Source organism: Arvicanthis niloticus, chromosome 24 (genome assembly GCF_011762505.2).
Source record: "Arvicanthis niloticus isolate mArvNil1 chromosome 24, mArvNil1.pat.X, whole genome shotgun sequence".
In the NCBI taxonomy this organism is placed as follows: Eukaryota; Metazoa; Chordata; class Mammalia; order Rodentia; family Muridae; genus Arvicanthis; species Arvicanthis niloticus.
This window is the reverse complement of record NC_133432.1, coordinates 19,313,979-19,338,726: the sequence shown is the minus strand read 5'-3', so window position 1 is coordinate 19,338,726 and position 24,748 is coordinate 19,313,979. Positions and strand designations below refer to the sequence as shown.

The 24,748-nt window shown below is 49.1% G+C and overlaps 1 protein-coding gene across 8 annotated transcripts in view; it reads left to right on the top strand.

Moving 5' to 3' along the window:
* The window catches only part of Rimbp2 (RIMS binding protein 2), a 192,793-nt gene that overhangs the window by 61,609 nt on the left and 106,436 nt on the right, over window positions 1-24,748 (top strand). The window contains exon 1 of one of the 8 annotated variants that reach the window (XM_076922983.1): window positions 15,851-15,981. The exons of the other annotated variants lie outside the window; for them this stretch is intronic. The gene's annotated coding sequence lies outside the window, so the exon portion shown is untranslated. Of the gene's footprint in view, window positions 1-15,850; window positions 15,982-24,748 lie in introns of those variants that run through there. 8 annotated transcript variants of the gene reach the window in all.

Sequence of the window (24,748 nt, the reverse complement as noted above, 5' to 3'; positions counted from 1 at the left end):
TCACATCTGAGACAGCCTTAGCCACGGGCAAATGGGTTGTTTGTGACTTCCTGTCAGGAAGTACGCGAGGTTGTCTGGCCTACAGGCCCGGGGTGCTTATGGCTCCATGTTTGTCTCAAAGGCTGCAAATGGAAGAGAGAGGGGAGAAGGGAGACATACTGTCTTAGTCAGGGTTTCTATTGCTGCGATGAAACACTGTGAGCAAAAAGCAAGTTGGGGAGGAAAGGGTTTATTTGGCTTACGCTGCTATATTGCTGTTCATCACTGAATGAAGTCAAGACAGGAACTCAAGCAGGGCAGGATCCTGGAAGTGAATACTGATGCACAGGCCATGGAGGGTGCTGCTACTGGCTTGCTCAGCCTGCTTTTGTTTAATCCTGAGTTAGTTTTGCTGGAGAGAAACTAAGTCCACCACTGAGCCAACTTAAAGCAAGCTTTTAATTAAATACTGACCAAGATGGGGTTTGGTCAGGACTACTTCCTGGAACATCCAGCTGAGAGGCCCCTGACACTCCTATGAGGATTTGTTATTTTCAAGAACTACAACTCCCAGCATTTTAGGAAGTTACCTGGTCCTTGGGCAGGTGGGGCTTAAGGTTTACTTCCGGTGCTAACTTTCTTCTTCTTCTTCTTCTTCTTCTTCTTCTTCTTCTTCTTCTTCTTCTTCTTCTTCTTCTTCTTCTTCTTCTTCTTCTTCTTCTAATTTTCTTCTTCCTTCTTCTTCTTCTTCTTCTTCTTCTTCTTCTTCTTCTTCTTCTTCTTCTTCTTCTTCTTCTTCTTCTTCTTCTTCTCCTTCTCCTTCTCCTTCTCCTTCTCCTTCTCCTTCTCCTTCTCCTTCTCCTTCTCCTTCTCCTTCTCCTCCTCCTCCTCCTCCTCCTCCTCCTCCTCCTCCTCCTCCTCCTCCTCCTCCTCCTCCTTTTCCTTCTCCTTCTCCTTCTTCCTCCTCTTCCTCCTTTTCCTTCTTCTTCTTTTTGGTTATTTTATTTACATTTCAAACGTTGTCCCCCTTCCAAGTCTCCCCTCCAGAACTCTCCCATCCCATCCCTCCTCCCCTATGCCTCTAAGAGGGTGCTCCCCCCACCATTCCTACCTCATCCCAGGCTGACCTTGAAGGCCCAATCCTCCTGCCTCCACTGCCAAATGCTGGGATTACAGATGTGTACTACCACATCTGGTTTTATGTGGTGCTTTGTGTGTCTAGTGTCAGGAGAGTACTCTACCAACTGAGCCACATCTCCAGTCCCCAAAGATCTTGATGTCACCTCTTTGCCATGTGCTCTTGCCAGTGCAGATCCCTGGCCACCAATGGCTGATTTGTTCTCGTTCATTCTGTAGACTAGAGAAATGAGGTTGCAGATGCGGTCACCTATTTAGGATTCTGGAATCCCAACATGCAGTGACTAAAGCCAAAGGCTCTGACTGGGTGGAGGTGGGAAAGCAGCTCCAAAGTAAGGACCTCTTTAACTGAAGTGGAAGTTCTCTGGTACAGGAATGGCTCAAAGACTGTCTTGGAAAAGCAAACTCCTTTCCCTTTAGGCTGGCTTTAGGTTTAATTAGACCTCTTAATAAAGTACTGTGCATACAGGCCTGGCACGTTGCCACCTTCTGTTGATAGGCAGGAGAAAGATACCATCATTGCATGGTCTCCACACTTGTCCTTCTCAGGGGATGATATTTCCAACCTTAGCAGGCATCTTTCAAAGAACCTGTCGCCTGGATCCATGCAAAAGCTCAGGGGAGTCAGTGTGTGAGACCATGATTCAAACCAGAGAGGATATAATTTCCAGGATTGGTGCCACACGGGGGTGGGCAGGGGCTCCTCCTTTGCTTTCTCTCTCTCTCTCTCTCTCTTTCTTTCTTACTTACTTACTGTGTGTGTGTGTGCACGCATGCGTGCATGTGCACTGTGGCTTTTATATGGAGGGCAGAGGACAACTTGTGGGAGCTGGTTCTCTCCATTCATAATACATACCCTAGGCATCAGACTTAAGTGGTCATGCTAGACAACAAGCTCCCTTACCTGCTGAGCTCTCTTGCAAGCCCCTAGCTAGCTGTTTGATGAAGGGGAACTTGTTGAAGAATCCAGGAGAGGGGCAAGCACCAGAAAAGCCTTAAGAATCTAGATAGCTCTGTCAGCACAGGTCTCTCAGGGTGGCCCTGCAGGAGGGACTGCCTCATCACTTTCTGTCTGTGGGGCCTGATGCACAAGGATGAAGTTCAAAGGACCCAGACTCAACTCAGGAATCCACCTTAGGCTGGCAGAGAGTAGCTGGCTTCCCTCTCACCAGACCATCCCCAAGCCAAAGGAGGAAGCCACGCCCCTGGCCCTGTCTCTTGGATCCAGGAGGTTCATGGCCTTTTAGGATGATGTCTTTGTTAGGGTTACTGTTGCTACGTGGAATTGCGAATGACCAAAGCAGCTTGGGAAGGAAAGTATCTGTTTCCCCCACAGTCCCACGGGACAGTTCCTTATCAAAAGCAGTGTGGGCAGGAACTCATGCAGGGCAGGAACCTGGAGGCAGGAGCTGATGCAGAGGCCATGGAGGAGTGCTGCTTACTGGCTTGCTCTCTATAACTTGCTTAGACAGACAGACAGACAGACAGACAGACAGCAGCCTAGTGGTTCTCCAAGGACAGCTCTGTCCTACAAGGTTGAGTGGAAGTCCCTTTGTGTGTCTCAGAGGAGGGGGTGGGGTCATGTCACGTGGTTGGTGAGTAGCCAACAGCACAGACCGGCAGCCAGGCTGTGCCTGGTTCTCAAGTGGTACAGGGAGAGGGGTCCAAAGGGCACATTGTAGCTGGGCAGTATTTATAGTAAGGGTCAGGGGATGTACAGACACTTTAGTCCCTTGATGCTCAGAGTCTGGTAACCCGAGGTTCTGTAAACCTACGTATGGAAGTGAGATTGGCAGATGTCAATCTCCTGGCATCTGGGTACCTGGGAAATCTGCTAGGGGAGATCAGAGTCAGGCTCTCAGTCTGGAGCTTACCACACCCTAAGTAGTAGCTTTGAGAACTGGGAAGCTGCATGGTGGGTGTGGCCAGATCAGCCTCTAGCCCAGAGGGCCTTATCCCTCAACAACAGTAGAGCTCTGCTTCTGGGCCTCACTGTCTTTATGCATTATTTAAAAAGGGTAATTAACACCGAGTGACATTTTAGCCTACTGTCTCTAAGGACTTTGTGTTGATGGCATTCAACAAGAGGAAATATGGTGGGGGCCCCCTGAGTGGCTACAGGTGGCAGAGATGAGGGCTTCTTAGACATGGACAGACTGGGTGGGGGGGGTGAGAAGTGGGGGGAAACACAGTTACCCCACCAGTTGTAAAATTGCTCTGGGGACCTGGGAGCCTCCCAGGAGAGTCACACTGCATGTCCACCCCAGATTCATCTGCTCTTGCAAGTCTCCCTAACAGTTGACACTGTCTCCAGGCCATCCAAAGAGACAGCTAAGGTCTCAGATGTGGGTTCAAGAGAGACATTGAGGCCGAGTATCGAAGTTGATTAGAAAAAAGTATTAGCCCTTTAGATGGAACAGCAGCGTGGTAGGGGCTCTGAGGAAAGCAATCAGGGTCCTCGTGTTAAGAAGGGGGGAGGGTCTCTTCTACCTTTCGGAGGATAAAGGTTTTATAGTAGGTGCCTGTGATGAAGCTCTCTGATTCCCTGACAGGAGCCTGGAAAAGGGTGAGGAGCAAGTCAGTGTGGCCGCCAATACCCACTTCGATATAAATTCAGTTCCTTGGGTGAGGGAGACCCTGGTTCTGGGAAGCGTGGTAGCTGAAGATTCACAGTGTCTCTGCAGGTGTCTGTCAGTGTCTGTGGGAGGGGAAAGGGGTGCTGTGTGTATTGTGGCCCAAACAACAGCCTGATTCCAGCACGACATCCTTAACAGTGTTTGCCCAAAATAATGCAGGGCTGGAGCCTTGGAGGGTCCGAGGCACTGCCAAGTGGCACCAGACTGGGACGTGCACACAGCTCATGGGTGACATATCTATACCCCTGTCTCGAAGGCTACTTGGAGCCTTCAAGGGAAGTCTTTGGGTCTTCAGTACCAAACACTGCAGCAAGGGACTACCAGTTACTTCTGCTCCCAGATGTAATAGGCAATCCCCTGTATTCGCCCCAGGGCCGTATGTACCAGAAAACACTGGCAATCAGACTTAATGAGGTGTGAAGCTATACTTTTAAAATTGCCCTTGAGAGGTGCAGGGAAATAACTCTGCCCTGTGACTGACTGCTAGGTACCCAGAAATCATGTATTCATGCTTGCTTGTTTGCCTAAAGATTTACTTGATTTTTAAATTCCATGCATATTTGCATGTCTCTATGTGTGGAGTGTAATTGCCTATGGAGTCAAGAAGAGGGTGCTGGATCCCTCGAAACTAGAATTATAGGTGGTTGTGAGCTGTCTGGCCATGAGTGCTTGGAACTGAACTCTGGTCCTCTACAAGAGCAGTACATGCTCTTAACTGCTGAGCCATCTCTCCAGCCCCGAGAGCTATCAAGTTGGTTTCCTCATGACTCTAGAGGGTGGGTTTGGTATACCACCAGCGTAGCTGGTACCCTGAAATCTCCCGTGGAGCTACAGAGTTGAAAGGAATGGAGGCCACCTAGGTTTTTCGAGAGATGATGGGCGGGAGGGTCTCCATTTCCTCATCTGTAGTAGATGAATGGCTGGACCAGCATCCTTTGTGATCATGATGGTTATTGCCTGCCATGTGGCTGTTATAAATTGGCACTATGTAAAATGTTCATTAAATAAAGAAATCTCTGGAAATCTTCCATGGCCAGAGGCAGTAGGGGAGTAATAGACAATGTTCTCATTAACCCCTCTCAGGTTTTATGCCATTTACTTAGGAGAGCCATAGGCTTCCCTAGGGAATCGCACCACGCTTCTTTGCATTCCAGATGCATAGTGGCTGCTGAATTAGATGTTTAATTTAATTAATGAACATGCGTCTCCCAAAGAGCCTCTCTCCCATCTTTCTCTTTGACTAGCTGAAGGAAGTCTTTGAAGATGTACATAGATCAATAATTCTGTCTCTATACCATGTGCACAGAGACCCAGGGTAGATTCAGACCGACTCTGGAGAAAAGCGGTCTGTGTGCTGGGAGCTAATTGCATTACTGAGCTCGCAAACCTCTCGTCCAACATTGAGGCCCGGACCTGGGCTGGACCACGGAAGCGCAGCACTTCCCTCATAACAAACTCAATTAAGGCATCAAGTTGGAAGCCGGCTTAGGCAGTACATTGATTTTTAATCTGTGGCTGTAGCTTGCTCTCAAGCACAATGGGTGGATGTTCTATGGCCTAGCAATTACCCATCCAACAAGAAATAAAAGAGAGAAACATACTGGCCAGCTACGAAAGCTGGCCTTTGCCCTGGTCCTGCCTTGTCCACCCAGAGAGGGTTTGGCCTGGAGGCCTGCAGTATGCTGATAAAGTTTGTTGAGTTTCTGCAGACAAGAGTCCTGGTGGCCTGGACTAACTCCGCCTTCCTAGTGATCTTGATGATGGTGATTTGCTGAACGTAACCTTGACATTGAGACTCTCTCTAATTCCCTATGAGCTTTCCTAGTTCGATCCAGTGTGGTCCTGGGAAAGAGATTTCTGTCTGGCATCCTGGCCGGAAATGCAGGGAGTCCTCCAGTGTGATTTGGTGGGGAAGCTCAGTTTGTAGTGTTGTGGTCTGGGCTCAAGAGGTACTCTGTCTGGCCACACAGGGAACTGTTGTCTGCTTAGTTCTTGAAGGATGCAGCCCAATGAGTGTCTATGTAGTAGTCTCAATAGCAGTCTATAAATACTGTTCTTTTTTTCCACTTTGTTTTTGTTACAAGTAACTTTCTATGATTTTTAATTCAAACATTGTGTTAGTGGGGGGGGGGCTGCTAGAGCAATGGTTCTCAACCTATGGGTCGCGACCCCCGGGGGGTGGGGGTTCAGTGGCCTTTTCAGAGGGATCGGGTATCAGATATCCTGCATGCCACATATTTACATTACAGGTTCCTGACAGCAAAATTACAGTTACAAAGTAACAGTGAGATTTTATGTTTGTTGGTGGGGGGTCACCACAACATGAGGAACTTTATTAAAGGGTTGTAGCATTAGGAAGGTTGAGAATCACTCACTGCCTTAGAGGAACAGAACTTGATAGAATTATCTATCTATCTATCTATCTATCTATCTATCTATCTATCTATCTATCTATCTATATTAAAAAAAGAAATTTATTAGAGCAGCTTACAAACTTTGGTTTGGTCAAGAATCCCATAGTTGTTCAGTCCAGGATGCGGGATATCTCATTAGTCTTTTTGTTTTTTTAAAGATTCATTTATTCATTTTGTGTATGAGTACACCATAGCTCTCTTCAGACACATCAGAAGAGTGCATCGGATCCCATTACAGATGGTTGTGAGCCACCAGGTGGTTGCTGGGAATTGAACTCAGGACCTTCAGAATCATAAGGCTCAGTTCACACTCACTGAACATATCTGGCTCCTGTGGCAGATGGCCGGCGTTTTGCCTGTGTTCTGGAGGGTGCATGCCTATATTTTCACAGAAATAGAGACCTTTGTGCTGTAGCCTGCCCCCTTGTGAGACCTTTGTTTCAAGAATCGCCCAGGGTTGATTGCAGGCATGAACAATTTGTGCCCTGCTTGCTTGGCATTGTCTGCTTACAAACATTACCGCCCCCCCCCCCCCCCCCCCCCCCGGCTGGCTGTCCATACCTGTGGGAGGACCGGGCTGCTGGCAGGGTCGTGCTGTGGAACCTCACCTATGAAATTTTCACATAAATGTTTAGCTCTCTAGGACAGTGGTTCTCAGCCTTCCTAACACCACGACACCGTGACCCTTCGATAACAGTTTTTCATGTTGTGGTGATCCCCCAACTATGACATTATTTTCGTTGCTGCTTCATAACTCTAATTTTGCTACTGTTATGAAGTACAATGGTCTTTTCTGATGGTCTTTTTTTTTGGTTTTTCGAGACAGGGTTTCTCTGTGTAGCCCTGGCTGTCCTGGAACTCACTCTGTAGTGTGACCAGGCTGGCCTCGAACTCAGAGATCCGCTGGCTTCTGCCTCCCAAGTGCTGGGATTAAAGGCGTGCGCCACCACTGCCCGGCTTTTTCTGATGGTCTTAAGTGACAGTTGTGACAGGGTCATTAATCCACAAGGGGTCGCGACCCACAGGTTGAGAACCATTGTTCTAGCGTTTTTAAAAAAAACCCGCCAGGACTGAAATAGTCAGATCACAGGCATGGGAGTTGTCTCCCTCCCACAGAAAGCTGCAATCTGCTGTCCCAGGTCCTTCTCCCACTAGGCTGACCAGCTCCCTCCCATAGAGACCTCCCTGCAGGTCATTCATGAAACACTTCAGCCAGCCAGGGCCAGTTTTACTTGTAAAAGGGAAGCTGGAGTCCTTCCAGCCTTGGCCTTTTTCTGGTAGTTTTTTAAAAAATACATTATGTGAGATGAATCAGTCCAAAGGGGCTACGAAGGCTGCAGTTTCTTGGCAGTTCTGGGCAGGAGGAGGTCTCCCAAAGTTACAGACACCAGCAGTGTGCTTTGGGGACACACAGAGAACCCATCTGTGGACTTGTCTGACCCTTCTTTAGCCAAGCATTTTAGTGTGTGTGTATGTGTGTGTGTGTGTGTGTATGTGTGTGTTTTCCAGACAAAGATATACACACTTTACCATGGCTGATGGGTGGGGTTGGAGTTGAAACGGAGGCTGTGTGTAATTTTTCTGGAGTCAATTTTGTAATGGAGTCTGAGGGACGGGCCAGAGGTGAGGGAGAAGGATGGCCTGTCTGATGATACCCTTTGTCCCTGGCCAACCTTGGATTCCGGGAAACAGGATGTGTAAGGAGGAGGGGCAGTTGGGGACCTTGCCACTCAGCAGGAGACTCAGCTTCTGCCTCCCTCGTGGTCAGTGCCGAGCAAGTGTTCCTCCACTGAGCTACGCCTGAAGCTCTAGTCCCCGCTTGAGCGGTGCTGTATGCGTTTATAAAAACCTAACTGTTCACAGTACTTGGGCTTCAATTTCCCTGTGGAGAACTGGGCTTCCAGGGCCCACCCTGTCATCCCTAACTTTCCCTTCTGCGGGGGCCTGAGCATCAGCTGCAGCCCCTGTGTTTCCCTCTCCTGGCCTTTTCCTTCTCAGTCATGGGAGGCTCCAGAGACAGAAGGACAGGGATCCTGGTCAGTGTTAGGGACAGCTGGGTGGCATCCTTGCTCTGCCTGTAGAAGTTGTGGCTGTGGCTGTGGCTGTGGCTTTGTGCCTCTGTGCCCCAGGTTTGCTCCTCTCAGTGGGAAGCAAGGGCTAGACCTTGCTAGACTCTAGGAAGAATTATGGTAACACTGTAAAGCCATACACCCAGTTTTTGGAGTTCTGGGATGACGGTCCTTTCCCCTCCTGTACTATCTGGGTCGTCTGCCCAAGGGTCCTCAGACTTAAATCTTTGGCAGGGTCGTGATTAAGATTAAGTCTGGGGGTCTTAATCTTCAACAAGCTCTGGTCCCTCTTCTGCTGGCTCAGGGGCTCCTCTCTGAAAGCTGTTACCTCGGCTTCTGTTTCTGCCTCGGTGCTGATGGGTTAGGCTGTTGGGGCTATTGGTAGGGTCAGCGGAAAAACCTGAGTCCCCTTCCAAGAATGTTGAGCACAAGTTTGTTACAGTTGCTGCTGCATATCGGGATTTGGTATCTGGAGTTCTTCCCCTCCCCCCACCCCTCCCACCTCTCCCACCCCCCACCTCCCTCACCCCCCACCCCCCCCCCCCACCCCGCTTCAAAGCCCAGGCTCATTATATATAAACAGAGCTGGGGCTCAAGCACCTGTCGTGCTAACTTGAAAAATAATTTGCAGTTGGATTCCCATCTCCGGATCTTACACCGAAATAAATCCCAGATGGACTAAAGGTCGGAAGGAGCGCAGTAAAACTCTAAGCCCATAAAAAACAGTGAGCGATTTACTGGGTGTGTGCCAGAGGAGGAAGACAAGCTGGACGGGGCTCGGGGCTTTTATTTTGATGGACTCTCACCATGTGAGGGAAAAAACTGAGGAAAGACCCCAGGTGCTCTGGAGTGATGGGCGTGGTTTCTGGGAGGCAGCCTTCAGCTCAGTCAGCTCAGTGGATGCAGTTTGCTAAGGAGCCCAGAGGCAACCAGCTATGACTGGGGTCTCTCCATGATGGGTGCTAGTGAGACTGGGCCAGCGGGAAGAGCACAGAAATCTCTCCAGGAGGAAGTGACATCACTGGCATCACAGTGTTCATGATGGGGTTGGTTCCTCTCAGGCTGCCTCAGCTTTATCAGCTTTAGTGATGAAAGTTCCCATGTCCCAGGGTTCCCTTCAGTTCCCAGGAAGCCTTGCAGGCAGGAGCTGGCCACTAGGCAGACAGTGGGGTGTCTGGGAGGAAGCCTCATGGCTGATGCCTGTCGCAGTCTCAGCTGCCCATGTGCCAGGAGCCACAAGCCACAGCCTATGTACTGTCTGTCCTAAGGCTATGACTCCTGCAGGTGAGATTTCAAAGAAGCCTTGTAGGAGAAGTGACTTTGTGGTTAACACACAGGGACAGGATCTGTTGAGAGAGTGAACAATCCATTGCTACTCAGGGAGAGCTGGATCTCCAGTCTGCTTCTCATTTCAACCACGGGAAAAGCATTAGGCAAGAAGTATGTGAATGGTGAACGTATGTGTGTGAGCGGGTGTGAGCGGGTGTGAGCAGATGTGTGTGCATAGGCATGTCTGAGTGAAAAAAAAACCCTTCCTTTTATTGTGCGCGTGTCTCTCTTTGTATGTATGTGTGTGTGTTCACATGGGCAGGTGCATGTTTTTACCTGTGAGTATAGAGTCCAAAGGACAGCCTTGGGGTTTGTTCCTTAGGTGCCACCTGGCTGGTTTTAGGTTTGAGACAGTCTCTCAATGGGCTATAACTTGCCAACTAAACTAGGCTAGTTTGCCAGCAAACCCCAGGGCTCTTCCTGTCTCCCTTTCCCCGTGACTGGAATTGCAAGCATGTACCTTTATGCCTGGCTTTCCCTGTGAGTTCTAGGGATTGAACTCAGGCTATTTGACTGACTATCTGACTGACTGAGCTATTTCCCGACACCCAAAGGAGAACGTTCTTTCTTCTTTATCCATGGTCTTCTGGAAAAGAGGCAGTGGGATGTGCTGCTATACTGGTTACAACTGGAATATTAAGGTGTATTCACGTATTGATTTTGGTCACTGAGTAGCAGATGTGACCAGCATGGAGCCACCAGCTTTCTCAGAGGCTCAGGGCAGAAGACAATCTCGTGTCACACAGTCCAGCATGCCCGGCATTCGACTCCTAGAGAGATTAATTTCAGAAGGAAATCCTGATTCTATCATAGCAAATCCCCCCAGGGGGCTCACGGGTTGCAGGGAAGGATTTCAATCACAGCAGCTTAATAAAGTGCCCACTGAATGAATATCTTTTTGTGAACAGCGTTGGTCACAGAGGCATCTTCGCAGACCACGGATGGGGGCAGGGGAGCTGTGAGCTGACGCTCATTTGGGAAGCAAAGAAAGAATGCCTATTTCTTAAAAGGCTTTGAACACAATAATATAATATATCCTGGTAATAGCAAGTGTGTGCTATATAGAAATATGTCCAAAGTGTGTTACAAACACTGAATCCAAGACCTCTGTCCTAAGGGTGAGAGGGTCTCCAGGTTATGTAAATTGTCTCCTTGGCTTTCTGACAGAGTTTGCTCTGCTCTCTGTGCCCTACCGCTGGCAGCCTACGTGACAAGCAGGTCCTAATGCCACACATTGATCAGCAGAACATCGCCTTTTCTGTTTGTGTTTGTATTTACTCTTCAGAGGGAGAGGAAACTGGTTGTCTGTCTCAAGGTAGTCAAATGTAGTGTCCTCGAAGGTGAGATTATTTAATAAAATAATCCAAGAAAGAAAATTGATGTATATAAAAATATCTGTACATGAGCAGAATATTCATGAGTGTGGATTTGGCGTTGGAGGATGGGGAACCTGCCTGTGTGAGAGTTGAGAAGCAGAGCCGGGGAAGAGCTGGGGGGCTGAGGCAGGGAGGGAAGGCTTCTGGAAGAGGCAACACCACATCTGGGTTTTGAAGGTTGCAGAGGAGTTGGATAAAGGCCCGGAGGAGGGGAAAGGCATTACAGGCAGGGTTGAGGAGCCAGGAGCTACAGTTGAGAATGTGACCAGCACCAAGTGTTCTGAGGGCTGAGAGGCCTGAATGGGCTGGTAGAGGCAAGGTGGGGGTGTGGGTGAAGGAGGAAGAAGGGAGACTTGCAACATATTGTCTCTGAGGGCTGAGAAGGGTGATGTGAGAGCCACCACCCAGTTTTATGGGGCAGGATGGAGCAGGGGGGAGTTGCTCCTCTGAGTTTTCATAGTCTGCAGATTTCATGAAACGCAGGGACCTTAGAGTCCTGCACCCACTGAGTGCTTCCTGACTGGGATAGTCAGTCCAAGTGGCCACTCCTTTCCACTGCTCTGGTCTTTTCTGGAGACTTTGTTCTGCAGAATCTCAGGGTACAGGCTCAAAGCCCATGGGGGACAGGGAGCCAAGAGGGAGGAGACATACAGACTAGACAAGATGACAGAATTGATGGAGACCAAGCCACCAGAGCTTGTCTGCCTTAAAGTGGGCAGCTCTGGCCTTGACCTACTACCAGAAGAATGTGTCAGCTTGCAGGCGTTACATTATTTGATTTGGAACAGAAAGCAGGAAGTACGACTTGGGTAAAATCTTCCAGTTTCTAAAAAAAAAAAAAAAAAAAAAAAAAAAAAGGACTAATGTAAAAAACCTAAACCCCTCAGTTTCTAAGCTTCTTACCTGGTTTTACGTGTGTGTGTGTGTGTGTGTGTGTGTGTGTGTGTGTGTGTGTGTGTGACCCCTAGTCATTCATCTTGGGTTCACCTACTGGAATAAGAAAGATAAGCCCCTCTGGTACCTAATATTTTAAGCAGGGTTTAACAAGGCACAGGGTGCCCACTACCATCATCAGTGGTGATGCTGATGCTGGGGATGCTGGTGGAGGTAGTTATGGTGATGATGGTGCACTAGTACTTGAAAAATGCCCGATAGGTGCCAGGGACACACCCGACTCTGGAGACAGATGTGGCAACAGGTTTGATTAGCGCTCCAAAGGCAAACACCAGGAAGTGGTACTTCACGCTGGTTATGGCCACAGCTGCCTGCAGTAAGTGGTTCTTACTGGTCTCAATAGCTTAGTCACCACAGTTAGAAACAATCCAGATGTTGCCATGAACAGGAAGGGACCACAAATAGGAAGCCACATTCCTCTTGAGTTCCTCCCAGTGGCACAGCTGACTTGAGGCATGTCCCTTTTAAATAGGGTAGCAAGCGTGTGGCTTGTAGCTATAATTCTAGTACTTGAGAGATGGAGGTGCACAATATTCTGTCATTAATTCATTGAGCCTTACCAACAATCAAAAAATAAATAAATAAAATAAGGGACCTATTGCCCCACTTTGCAAGCCAGTAAAGCCAAGGACAGGAGTGTTCTGCCCCTGGTCACAAAGCACACAGTGTGGATCTTGGACTTAGCATTGAAGTCTGAACAAAGTGGATGAGACAGTTTCTCATCCTTTACAGCCCACTCAGCTTGTATTCATATTTTGATGCAGAATGCATATGATTAGGCAATGCCACACTGTCAGACCCTGCTGGGTTCGTTGGTTGTATTCTGTGTATACCTTATATATCCAGGCATTGTGAACCCATGGTGGTATGTGGGCTGCGATTGTGTCAATTGTCTGTGCAATGAAGAGAAGGTGCAGAGCCAGGATAAAGGTGACTGGGTGTCTGATGTGGAGAGAGGCCTATCTGAGGTGACAGTGGTGTGAAGAGTGTATGTCAAGAAAGAACCTAGCAGGAATATAGAAAGGTCTCTGGAAAGAGCATCCAGGCAAAGGGGAGAGGCTGAGCAGAGGTTCCAAGGCTGCAGCAAGGTATTTGAGGCTGTGGTATTTGAGAGACAGGAACAAACAATGTTGTCTCGGGCTAGGATGAGGGTAAGCGTGGTTGTAAGTGTAGGACAGGGGAGGCTGGGGCAGAGCTGCGTGAGTTTGGAGCTTGGGTGGGCTTGCGGTTGTCACTGGGAGTCATGGAGGATACTTTAACAGAGGTGGCCTTAAAGAGATGCTAAGGAAAGATGGCCATGGCAAAGGACAGGTTAGTAGTCTGGTGGCAATGAGGAATGGGAAAGCCAGCACCATGGACAGAGCCCTCAGCGCCGTTTCCCCAGCTCTGGGTCCCAGCTCTGTGTTAAAATACACAGACAAGAGCTGAGGGTGCTCCAGGGGACAGTGGCTTGGTGTGAACAAAACAGGTGCTTTCCTGTGGTATGTGACATGATGCCACTAAAAGAAAATTTTATGGGTCCCATGAATTATAGATTCTTTTTCCCTAGCCTGAGTAGCTAAAGTTGCCCCTCTGGTTTGCCAACCAGAGGCCAGTTAATCCGTAAACAAAGAATGCAGAGTTACAGGACAATGGGCTACCGAAGCATCCCAGGAATGCATCCCAGGAATGAAGATCCTGATAAGGAACTGCTCCCCGCCCCCATGGACCGGTTTGGCCAGATGTTCAAAAATTGGAAAACAACCAATCGTATGCACCCGCGCGAAAGTTTCTCCTCTTCCCCATCCCAAGCTTATATAAACCCTAAACCCTGGAGCCACGAGGTCGATGCCCCTGTCTCCCACATTGAGACACGTGTCGGCCCGGAACGTTCCGCCATTAAACTACCTCGTGTTCTTGCATCAAGTTGGTCTTCCGTGTGTCCTTTGGGTGCGCGCCATCCCGTGACTCGAGTGGGGTCCCCTTTGGGGGCTTCCCGAGCCTTTCACCACCACCCAGCTTGCTGGCCCTAGGCTTCCACAGCACACAGATGATATCATCGGCTTTCTTTCCCCTCTTCTGCCTCACTTTCATTTATTTCTCTTGATAAAGGGTCACATCCTAGGCCAGGATTCTTGGAAGGCTTTGGAAACTCCCCTGCCTCCATCTCTCAAGCGCTGGAATTATAGCTACGAGTCACCACCCTTGCTACCCCATTTAAAGAGAAGTGTCTCAAGTCAGCTGTGCGGCTGGGGAAATTTGAGAGGAACGTGGGTTCCTATTCATGGTCCCTTCCTGTTCATGGCAACATCTGGATTGTTTCTGAATGTGGTGACTGTGTTATTGAGACCAGTAAGAACCACTGCAGGCAGCTGTGGCCATATCCAGCGGGAAGTACTACTTCCTAGTGTTTGCCTTTAGAGCGCTAATCTGATGAGACCTGTTGCTATGCCTGTCTCCCTAGTCGGGGCGTGTCACTGTCCTCATTTTTTTATAGATGAGAAGACTCAGAGAGTTTGAACTCAGTGCACAGACAGGCCCCAGGCTGCGACCTGTGCTCAGGACAGTGTGGTGTTCACCTGCCCAGGGAGACTGCAGTGCAGTGTGGCCCATCCCAACCTCTGTGCCCTGGCAGAGCTGTTCTTGAGTTTCTCACTTTCCACCAGATTACCTGCCCCACCCCAAGCCCCACATCCCGTCTTAGATTTATGTTATTTTGTGTGTATGAGTGTCTTGCCTGTATGCATTTCTGTGTTCCACATGTCTGAGGTCCCTGAGTAAGTGGTAAGCCTCTAGGAGGATGCTGGGGATTGAACCCTGGTCCTTTGTAAGAACACCAAGTGCTCTTAATCACTAAAAGCCAACTGTCCAACCCCCTTTAGTCATTTAAAAAAAATCTCTCTTCACTTTCTTGATAGAGTCTCAGTCTAGCTCAAGCTAGCCCTGAACTCAGTATGCAGTAAAGGGTGGTTTGAAACTCATGGCTTATCCCCCTGCCTCAGCCTCTGAAGTACTGGGAATTTAGCATAGGTCACCGGGCATGCCTGGCTCATTCTTCAGTCCGTGGCCTCCACTGATCACAAAGCACTTATTCTTCCCTCCTGGTTGTGGTGTCAGCTCTTTTCCCTGGGAAGGTCTCCGCCTCCTGGCCCTGAGCCTGCCGGGCTGTGATGAATCTTGCAATCTCTCCCCTGGTGTGATGCAGTTAGGATTCGGGGGGCTTCGTTTATGGCATGTGGTGCCCACATATGCCTAGGCAGCTCCGACTGCTGCTTCCAGCAGCTTGTGCTAAAGAGCTTGTGCCACCCTCTCTGCCTGCCAGCGCCTCGGCTTGCCTCTTCTTAATCCTCCTCTCTGCAGCTTTCCCGGCCCCAGCGGGACACTTGGCCAGGAGGAGCAGCACTGTTTGGCTTGATCCTCCTTTTTTGGGGGACAATTACTTTGGTCTCAGTATGAGCAAGTGCATGTGTTAGGCACCCCCAGGCACCATCTGCTTCTGCTGGAGGAGGTAGACACCTCCGCTTTGCTCCAGAGACGTCACTACATGGCTTGAGCTGGCTGAGCTGCTCTTGGGGCTTGGGAAACAACCTACCGACACCACAGATTTGTGTGATATGGAAGCCGAAGTTCATAGTGGGCCTCTGATTGTGTTGGATCCGTTTCCTTTGTGGGTAGGTGCAATGGTCTTGTCCCTTGGCATGAAGCTATACACCCCCACTCTGCCTGCTGACCCAGCCTTCCTGCTCCCTGCCTCCCTTTTCCTCTCTTCTTTTCCTTATCACACTTTGCTTTGGCCCAATGGTATTCAAGTTTCCCTTAAAGGTCTCAGAAAGCTCAAAGAGACACCCTGTTCATGCTCAAAATAAGATCCAAGGTTCTCAGCACTGTCCACAAGACACACCCATTGGCGGCTCCTCCCTCTCCCCCATGATCCACCCCTAGCCTGGACAGCCTAGTCACACCAGAGGCTCACAGTCTTTCCAGTCTGTCCCCATTTTGTGTCTTCACCAGCCCAGCTTCTGTCTGTAACGCTCTTCTTCCCTGAAGAACCACACCAACTTCTTCTTTATCCCGCTCGGCTTCCCGGCTTCCCTGGCATGGTGCTGTGGTAAGCTGCCATCTGGGGGAAGAAGACATGGGAGGGTTATTTTCAACCACTAGATGCTAGAAGATCTGGGCCTGACAAGACTCTTGTAGCTGCCCTCGGGGGCTGATGTGAGCTGACGCAGGGTGGTCCTTGCTGCCTGCCTGTCTAACCCATCCTTTCTGTTTGTCAGCACTATTCAGATTTGGCACTATTCTCCCTGGTTGGTATGTTAGCCACTGTAGTTGATCTTTTCCACTCCATGAGAGTGGTACTTTTTCTCTAGGGTGGTGCCTGCTGCCTGGAACAGGCCTGGAGGTTGTGGGTATCTGGGGGGAATTCCAGCCGATAGAGGTGTCCAGTGCATCAGTGCCTGTGACAGTGGCAACAGATTGGGACAAGGATGTGCTCGTTGCTAGGAGCGGGAACTGTTTCTGTCCTTCACAGGGCTGCTGATTCTTTGATCTGCATGCTGTGGTGATAAGTGACCCCCTGCCTCTGCAACCATCACAGCCTGGGGAAGCTTTCTTCCCACTCCCTCCATCTGCCTGTTCGGATTGGCTGGGACCTATGCTCATTGCTACTGACCCAGAGGGACCCAAGCTAGCTCATCTGGTGTTTTCCAGCAGGGGAAGGCATTTAGATGACCTGGACTCCAAGTCTCTGGTGGTCAGACCACCTGCTACACTGTGTTGAGAATGGCTTACAACACATTCCATCCCATGAAGGTCTCCTGTGAGCAGAACGACCCAATCTAAGCTTGGTGACCAGCACAGAGCTTGGGAAAGGAGCATTGACCTGAGGGTGAGGGTTGGGTTGCAGATGTGGCCCTTAGAGGCCAGCAGACACTCTTTCCACATCCAGCAGGAGAGACACTGGAGTCTTCCCATGAGCCCAACAGCCATATTCCTTTTTGTTAGATAAGAGATGAGTTGACTCCCGAAGCTCTCAGAGGCTGATGCCACGGAGATCCAAGACATTCGGTCTGCAAGCAGAGATGCCCACTTCCTCCTGGAGTTTCTTTATCTTTTAGTCTTGGACTCTGCCAGCCTGGAGTTTCACAAAGGGCTCAGGAAGAGGTCTTCTTCTATCTTCGTAGTCGCTTCTGCATTTAAAACTAGTTAACTCGGGTCATGAGAAAAATCGCTATGAAGCTTCGTCGTCAGGAGAGTGAGACAGGAGGCTAGTCTTGGGTTCAGGCTAAGTTCAAGGCCAGCTTGGGCAACCTTTCACGTCTGTCTCAAAATAAAAAAATAAAGAATTTGAGACGTGGTAGCCTGGTGGTGGTGGCACACATATTTAATCCCAACACTCAAGAGGCAAGAGGCACAGAGGCAGGTGGATCTCTGTGAGTTTGAGGCCAGCCTGTGAGTTCCAGGACAGGCAGGGCTATACAGAGAATTCTATCTCCCTAAAAAAAATGAAGAAATTAATAATAATAATAATAATAATAATAATAATAATAATAATAATAATAATAAAGTCTGTTGAGATGTGGCTCAGTGATAAACTACTTGTCTAGCATGCAAGAGACCCTGGGTTCAGTTGCCATCACTAATTAATGACCAGCCAAAAAAAATGACTAATGGATTTAGGAAGCCCATTCTCTCCTGAGCTGGATCTCCATTAAGCATAGGTGTGGGAGCGTGATGATGCAGGTCCACTGGCTGTTTAAAAGGAGAGGTAATCTGGCGGCGGCATGGGACAACTTGGGTATGGTAATATGGTGACACCTGCAACCGATACTGAGCCAGTGTGTAAGTGGGAGACCTCAGAGGTGGCCCCAGCATGGAATTAAGTAAACATTATGCAGAAGATAATTCTTCTGGGAGAATTATCACAGCAAGGTGTTTGCTTAAATTTTCAAAAGCTGTTGGCACTGAACTCAAACGTTTTAATGCTACCTCTATCCTGGGTTGGCACTTTCCTAGGTCAGGTCCCCGTGTACTTTGCCTCCTTATGTCTTAAGGAAAGGCTTCAATAAGGATGCTGGAGAAAGGGGCTGGAGAGATGGCTTAGTGGTTAAAGAGCCTGTGCTGCTCTTACAGAAGACGAGAGTTCGGTTCCCAGCGCCAATGTAGGTAGGCTCACACCTGAATGAAACAAAGAAATTAAAGGGAAAGGAAAGGATATACCTGCTCCTAGGGATGGTGGAGGAGAAAGTTTATTATAGATATGGGGGAGAGTCCAGAGTGCACATGACCCTGAGCCATATGAAGAGAGGGGAGGAGAAGGGAGAAGGGAGATCGGAACCAGGTGGATGGAAAGGACCAGGTAACCAGATAGTTGGATTCTGTAGAGAAGCCCACTCCCAGGTTGGAGAAGTTTAAGGTAGGGGTTGGGTATGCCAGCCAGAAATACCCTGTAACAGGTAAGGACTGAGGGATTTCAGGGTGGCTGGGTGGTTTGCTTTGATATGTTAAATAGGCACCCCAGCCATTTGTCTCAGGTTTGAAACTTAACAACTGCCTCTAAGAAATCCTACATCCTCTTCTTGGATGCTGTGGTCACTGCATGCACAGACACAGCCTCCCCCATATACATAGTTAAAAATAAAAAAAAGAATTGGGGAGACTGACTCTTACCCTATAGACCTTAAAAACTTTTAAAAACTAATTTGTTTACATATATGAGTGTTTTGTCTGCATGTATGTCTGTGTACTATGTTCAGGGCCTAGTAGTGCCTACAGAGGCAAGGTAAAGGTGTTGAATCCTCTGGAATTGGAGTTAAGAGTTGGTTGTGGACCACCATGTGGTCCCTGGGAATGGAACCCAGCCGATTCCTCTGGAAGAACAGGCCAGTATGCTTAACAACTGAGCCTTCTCCTTAGGGCCATTCTGACCTTTGATCTGGTATTCAAGACCACTGACAATGAGGCACACCATCTGACCCCTTCTTACACAGAGTTTGAGCTGGGTTAGCATCCTGAACCCAGACCTGAGAGGCTGGCTCAGATGATGCTTTGCTGAGGAAAAGCTGAGCATAGAGAAGTATGCGTTAAGTACCTGGCAAGTCATTTTTACTCGAGGGACAGTTCATTGAACTGCTTTAATGAGTTCTATCAGGAGATGGTCAGTGTGGGCCCCCTGCACTGTGTGTACAGCTAACCCACAAATAGATTTTGCAAGAGCCCAAACTCGTAGACTCAAACCCTGGACAATGGTGCTTCATCAGTAAGTTCTGCATGGCACCAGGGGCTGCCAGCTTCAGATTTTTGTCTTCAGAATGAAGGATCCAGGGAGTGGAGTGGACAGGGCATGGGTCTGTGCTGACCTAGCTGTCACAGGCTTCTGCTTGGACTGTGTGCAGGCCACAGGGAGTCTGTGCAAGCTCCATAATACCCCTCTGTCTTCCACATTTTCTTCCTTTCTGAAAGCCGCTGAGGAGTTTTGACAAGCTGTCACATGCAGACAGCTCCCCAGAGAGAAAACTCGGGTTTTTACTATGGTCATTGCCTTCTTCACTACTGCCCAGCTGACAATCATGGTCAATCCTTGCCTGCAGAGTCCCATCCCAGTCTCTGCCTCAGTTCCCAGAAGTCTTCTCCCTCTGTCCTTCCATACCTTCAAATTGTCCTCTCTGATAAAATCAGCAGGTATATGGCTGCAGGCTATTCTTCCCCAGTGTGGCCTCATTCCAACTTAGCTGGTTACACTGGGCTAGGAGACTGTCTTTAAAGAAAAGCCACATAGTGATATCTTGGAATCTTGACCTAGGAATTTGGAGATGTGGCACAAGTCACCCTCCACATGTGGTTATGAAGAACTTTTACTGGGCTCTTGGGTGCTGAGGGAGGTGAGCATTTCTAAAGGTTGATTGGTACCAGTGTATCTCCTGCATCTCTGCAACCCCACCTTAGCTCCCTGGAAAGGGCTGTGCTATCAGCCCCCACCCAGCTTCCGTTGAATCCACAGATAAAAGACACACACACAGTTGTTTGTTTTCCACTTGCCTTCTTGGCACAATTATTGGGCATTCTTAAACCCCTGTTGCTAACATGCCCTTATCAATATTCTTAGCTTTGCACCTCCTGCCTGCCCTAAATTACAGTGTCTAGTTACATCTAGTCCCTGTCACAGATCGCTGCTCCTCCTAAGTCCTCACATGGCCGCTTAACTTTTCTCTCTCCAAGCCATGGCAAACTCTCCTCTCCCTTGCATCTATCTCTCTTCCTCTAGGAACCCAGAAGTCCCGCCTATTCCTCCTGCCCAGTAATTGGTCCATGGCTTTTTTACTAACAGACCAAAGAACCAATTGGGGAACAGGACAGCATCAGCCCTTACACCAGTGACTTCCCCTTTCAGAAGCAGGTTTCCTTTTGATATAGTCATGAGAAGGAACAGGTACACAGTCAAAAAATCCCGTTGCCATACAGCTGGAGGTTGAGCTCCTCCCAAGGTAATTCCAGGTGAAACTGAGTTCTCAGGATGCCCCAGAGGACACTTGGCCATGCCTGGTGAAGGGTCTGGTTGCTATTGCTGAATGTAGTGTGTAGCGTAGTAGGAAATTATAATCCTAACAAGCACATATAAAAGACACATAATCCAGGTATTTTTATTTGCAAGCCATAAGCCTAGATTGGGCAGATCTAGGGCTATACTAACTTATTCCTCAGCTATAGGTCCCTTGTTACTTGCTATGTATCCTGGCCATGTGGTTCTGGTCCATGGCATCTTCCTCCTCTTCCATCTTCCTCCTCTTCCATCTTGCTCCTCTTCTCCTCTTTCCACCTGCAACTCCCCCTCATGAACCTCCAGTCCCACCTTTCACCCTCCACTGCCCGATCACAGTCTCTAGCCTTTTATTGACCAGTTAAATCAGGGAGAAATTCACATGGCATCACTTGGTTAAGGGAGCATCTGCTCATGCATATTTCGAGGAACCAGTGTTTAGCGTTACAATACGAGGAGCATCAGGCCAACTTGCTATCAGACCAACTCGCTACAATGTAGCCAAGGACTCGGCTCAACATCCAAGGAGTCGTCCAGGGAGAAAGCCAGGTGCTAGGCTGGCAGAATCCTGGATACCCAGCCCAACTAGGTCTTCACCAAAGATCAAGACAGGAAAAGGTTAAGGAGTGGGTTTGACAGGAGTTGTGGGCGGGAATCTAGAACATACGGAAGAGAGCCAGGAAAGCAGGAATCCATTTGCCGTGAAGCCTGGCCTTTGGACCACTCTGTCTCTGTGACAACTTATCATCTCTGTGGCAGATGTCCTACTTGCCTCTCCCAGGAAGTGAAACCCTGGCATTGGTGCCTTATCATCTCTGTTCCAGGGAGGGAATGACCTCCTGTTTGTTGTGAGCAAATACTGCCTTTCACTAAGCCCATTTTTTTCATAGTGTAAATGCGGGTAGGGATGGAAGACCAGCGGGCATTTCGGCTTCATGTTAAGTGATCTCTGACCAGCTTGGGAGGGAGGTAGTATCATTCACTTGACTGGAAAAGTCAGATCTGTGGAGCCAGTAGGAAGGAACTGCTCACCAGATGGCTGCACAGTGATGGAGTCAGGACTTGACTGGCTGTCTCCCAGGTGGGTTGACCCACAGCTAGCATCCCCAGCCGCTGTGCCGAAGCCTTACTGAGCTGAGGGGCTGGAAGAGCACATGTGAAATAGACACTGGAGCTGGTGCCCTGTGCAGCTTCAGCTGACTCCTGACAGGCAGAGGAAACTATCCTCGGGCCTGCTTGGCCATGTCCACTTCAGAGCCAAGCCTGTGAGTCATTGGAGTGATAGTTAAAAAAATAAAGTGACACAGTTTCAGGACAGAACGTGTGCCTCAGGGACTTCTTAGGAATCCAAGGTCAAAGGCTAGGGCTGTAGCTTAGTGATAGAGCATCTGCCTAGCATACATGAGGCCATAGGCTCAGTCCTCAGCACTGGCGGATTAAAATGGAACACAGCATTTGAGGATGTCCTCCTGCCTTAAAGCAAGTACTTCACCAACTGGGAACCATTTACCATTTCTTGACTCTGGCTTTTACGTCTTTCCGACTGAGCACCTATTGCTGGGCAGCCATGCTTGTAGGGTCATGGCTGCCGGGCTGTGGGTTGCATTCACGAACATGAGATTCCACACCCAGCTCCCATCCTCTCCCTACCTATTCTGCTGGTCTTGGCAGCATTGCTGAAGAGCATCCTGTCACAGGCAGGGTGTTGACAACTTCTAGCATGTCTCTGGGCACTTGCTATGAATTTAGCAAAATGTCAATCTGGATCATGTCAGTTTGTCTAAGCTTCAGGGGTGCTGCCTCTGGCAACCTCTTAAAAAGAGTTACCTGCCCTTGACTTGGAACTAGCCCACAGAGGTAAATCATGGCTGACATTACTTCTACTATGTCCCTTCCTTTGAAGGACTTTCTCAGCCCAGTTAACAAATGTCCCTTCTCCTTTGGGGTCCCTGGAATGATATCAATGGCTGTCAGTGCTCACACACCCTGGATCTGGCTCACCTAGAGAGTACCAGTGGTTGACGTGAGTCTGTCTCGGTCACTGGCGGAAGGAAGCTGGCTCCTGGCAGCTGTGTTTGTTCACATGGGGAGGTGCGTCTGTTGATCATAAAATATTATGATCCCATATGTCTCTCCAAATCACAACTGTGGAAGTCTCTGCTTCTGCTTTCATCTGGTGTGTGTGTGTGTTGTCACCCTGTTAAGAGCTGTCCTCAGTGAGACAAGGAGGGAGGGTTCAGGGGTGGACTGAACTCGTTTTGGAGGACAAGGAAGGGTTCAAGAGCAGGAAGCCCAGGCTGGTGTCTGGATACGGCTGCCAAGCCTCATCCCTGAGTAATCTCAACCATTGTCACGTTCTATGATGATAGACGGGTCCTCTCTGAAGGGCACGGATGATACAGACGATGCCTGTGTGCCACCCCACGAGGCTCATGCTCTACCATGTTCACTTTGCAAATGGAGAAACTGAGTCACGGGAGGCTAAAGAGAAGCTTAGATTTTAAATCTTTTATTAAATTAAAAAAGTGTGTGTGTGTGTGTGTGTGTAGGTGTGACTGCCATAGCATACACGTGGAGGTGAAATTGTGGGAGTTGGTTCTCTCCTTCTGTGGGATCCAGGGGATGGAACTCAGGCTGTCAGGTTTGCCAGCAAGGATCTTTACCTGCTGGGACTCCTTGAGGCCTTACAGAGCTTGCTTAAAGCCAGCTCTGGAATACTGGAGATGGAGGGAGGCAGTTTGCTTCCGCTTATGGTGTTGTTCTTAAGATACTGTCTGTTAACAAAGGCAGAGGTGGCGGTATTATCTGTGGGCAAGTCCTGGGAGGGGGAGGGGATTATAAGTGATTATTTATCATTCTTTAAAGAATGTCTGCTGTGGTGCTGTGTCATCGTAAGTCACCGCAGGCCTGTGTCTTCAGAGGATTCCTACTCCTCATTCCTGTGGGCCAAGAGTAGTGGTACCTTGGACAGGGTCTTACTTTGAGTATGACATAGGCTTCCAGGGAAGATGCCACCTGTAGTTGACAATGTCCTAGGGATGTATGCTCTTATGCTCACTCTGAAGTGGCCCACTTTCCACTCATATGACTCTGGTGGCCCTGGTGGCTAGACACTCAAAACTGAGGTGGGGGCAGAATTGATTCCTTACTGTCTCTGAGGGAATATTATACCCCTCTCATGGAACTTCCAAGGGTTGCTGGTTTGTGGGCATGTAGCCTTTTTTTTCCACTGGTCTTCCTAGAGTGTTCTTCCTGGCATATATTCATGTCCAAATGTCCCTTTGTCATAAGGAGTTCCAGTGCGTTGCGGGGAGGGCTCCCTCTCCTGCAGGACTTCATCTTAACCGTCATGTTTGCAGTGGCCTGACTTCTAAATGAGGCTGCCTCAGGATGGGTCAGTAGGTCAGTGTGTGACTTTGGAGGCAAGGAACTCAGTGCATCGCATCTGACAGCAGGCCATGGCTCATCTCATGTGGATAAGGTCACAGGGTCTGACAAGATGACAAGTATCTCCTGGCCTTGTGGCCAGGCCTATTCCTTTCATGCTGACCCTGTGTTTTCATCTCCGTTCTTTGTCCTGATTCTGCTGTCCAAACTTTGCTGAGACCGAACCAACCCCGTGGATGCTAAAACTGCTTGCTCAGCACTCTGCCTTCCAGGGCATGCAGCCAATGGGTAGCATCCTAGAGCTGGGATAGGAGAGAACCGTTGGGAACATTTCTCCTTCCTTTCTAGGTGTACAGTCTGGAAAGCTGTACCTTGCCGTGGCCCTGTAGTGTAGAGCCATTAGACTCCGCTCCTCCCATTTCTCAAGACTATCCATCCTCCAAGCTCTTCCTTCTTCTTTGTCTTCCTACTCCAGGTCCTCCCAGATTCTTCTTCTCAGCTCATCCCTGATCCCAGCTCCTCTCTTCTTTAACTTCCGTCACCCCAGCCAACCCCTCCCAGCCCCTTCTTCACACCAGCTCCTCCTGTCTTTGATCTTCTCTTACCGCAGCTACTCCTTCACCTCAGCTTCTCCATCCTCCCAGGTCCCCCTCTTACCTGGCTCCTTCCTACTTCCAAGTCATCCCTCATGCTACTCCTCCCCGGCCCCATTGTTCTCAGGGTCATAATCACGTTCCACAGTTACTCAGGCAGTTATCTCTGGTACCCGAGCATCCCTGCCAGGACCTGAGCTCTGCCCATGCCCTTCTGAATAGCTTCTTTATCAACTGTCTGGAATCCCAGCTGCAGATACCATCTGTCCCCAGACAGCATCTTCTGATGCCACTTCCTGAATTCCTGTCATTTGCAGGAGACAAGTGACAAGAAGGTAAGGTGAATGTCTCACAAACAG